This window comes from Lepidothrix coronata, unplaced genomic scaffold (genome assembly GCF_001604755.1).
Source record: "Lepidothrix coronata isolate B3197 unplaced genomic scaffold, Lepidothrix_coronata-1.0 Scaffold1357, whole genome shotgun sequence".
Taxonomy (NCBI): domain Eukaryota; kingdom Metazoa; phylum Chordata; class Aves; order Passeriformes; family Pipridae; genus Lepidothrix; species Lepidothrix coronata.
The window spans coordinates 3143-4769 of record NW_016691537.1 but is presented as its reverse complement, the minus strand read 5'-3'; the positions used below and the strand labels follow the sequence as shown (position 1 = coordinate 4769).

Below are 1627 nucleotides of genomic sequence, written 5' to 3'. Positions count from 1 at the left end.
GCCAAAAAGAAGTGCAACAAAATGAAAAAAAAAAGAAAAAAAAAAAAGAAGAAAAAACCACAAAGCGAAATTTGAAGAAAAAAATAAAATAAGCCGGCGAGTCCTCCAAGACCATCGAGACTAAACCGGAACCACAGAGTCCGAACCGGAAGTGGTGGCTCATTTCCCCCCCCAAGATGGCGTTGTCCGTTCCTCGGAGTCGCGGCTGCTGCTGCGACAGAGAATCGCCCTGGGAGCTGCTCTGTGACCCTGAACTCCGTGGATTTCCGCAGGTAAGAGCGGGACTGCTGCTCCCGGTGAGGAACTGGGGGGTGCTGCCCAGGGAAGGGGAGCTTCTCCTGCCCTGATTGCCCGCAAGCGTCCGCGGGTGCCACGCGAGGAGCCAGATCCTGACGGAGAGCTGGTCTGAAGAGCACGGTCTGCAGGGCGCAGCAGCCCACAGCCGCGCTCAGGGCCATGTCCCTGCAGCTCAGGGAACCCCTGCTTGCCGCACCTTGAAGTCCCGTGCGCTCAGCACCTCTTCCTGGGAGGTTTTACGCAGATTTTGTGATCCGTGAGTTGTCCCAGCCAGGGAGCTTTTTGGTGACCTAAATGTAGCTTTTTAAACCTCAGCCCCGCAGGGTTTGCAGTGTTTTACAAGAACAGAGTGAGCCAGGATGGATTCTCTTGCTCAGCTGGGCCAGCACTGTCTGTTGTGAGTTCTCCTCTCTCGGAGGAGGAAAAGCCACTTTGCTGTCCCTTGTAGGGCTGAGTGAGGCTGTGGATTGCACTGCAGAGCATCTGCAGGCTCCTGGTGCTTGGGGCTGTGGTGTTTGGTGTGCAGGAGGCACCCCAGTGTGTCTGATCCAGGGGTGGATGTGCATTCCAGGAACAACTCAGGTCAGGAAAGGCCAAGCATGGGGTGGGAAGGGCTTTTTCCCAGGCCTGGACGCTCTCAAGGCTGGGATGGTTTTAAGTGTTTCTTGTTCTTCTGTTTTCCAGCCCGGATAAGAGTTGGTGTTCCCCAAGTTGGATGTGGAGTGTGGAGGTCTCTGTTGGAGAGGAGAGAAATGTCCCTGCTGGGTGGTGTGTCCTTGGTGGGCAGAGAACTCTGCCCTTGGCATTGTGGGTTTGTGGATATGGACTCAAAGCAGGGGTGCCAGAGGTTCAGGGCAGAGGGAGCAGGGGCTGACAGACAGTGGCACTGGAGGTTTGGCTGTGGTTGGGAACGAGCAGCTGGATCTCCCCCAAGGCTGTGCTGTGGATTTGGGTCCTGTCTGGCCACAGATCTGTGCAGCAGCTGGAGACTGGGAGGGTTTGGGGGCTGTGCTGTCTCAGCCTTCTATTTTATTGTCACTGGGGAGTGGCACCTGCATCCCACTGGAAGGAGAAACTGGGGAGAGAGTGGCAGGAGGGAGGACCATTTCTAGATGTGCCCTTGGATTCCCGTTCCTCCTGGAGGGTCTCTGCTGCCTCCAGTTCAAAGGAAGTAAATCTTGGAGTAGCTGTTTTTTCACCTGTTGGGCTTGGACATGAAATTCCAGGGAAGCTGCACTTGCTGGAGTGGCTGGAGTGAGAAGCAGCTGAAGGTGTTTGCTCTGTGCTCCTTCCCCACCTTCCCCTCAGTTCCCTGAGATCCAGGTACTCA

The 1627-nt window shown here is 55.6% G+C and overlaps 1 long non-coding RNA gene across 2 annotated transcripts in view; it reads left to right on the top strand.

Annotated features, from left to right (window-relative positions):
- The first annotated feature begins 166 nt into the window (after window positions 1-166).
- The window catches only part of LOC108510561, a 4481-nt gene continuing 3020 nt past the window's right edge, over window positions 167-1627 (top strand). For both annotated transcript variants that reach the window (XR_001878839.1, XR_001878838.1), the window contains exon 1: window positions 167-272. This is a non-coding gene — a long non-coding RNA (uncharacterized LOC108510561). The remainder of the gene's footprint in view (window positions 273-1627) is intronic.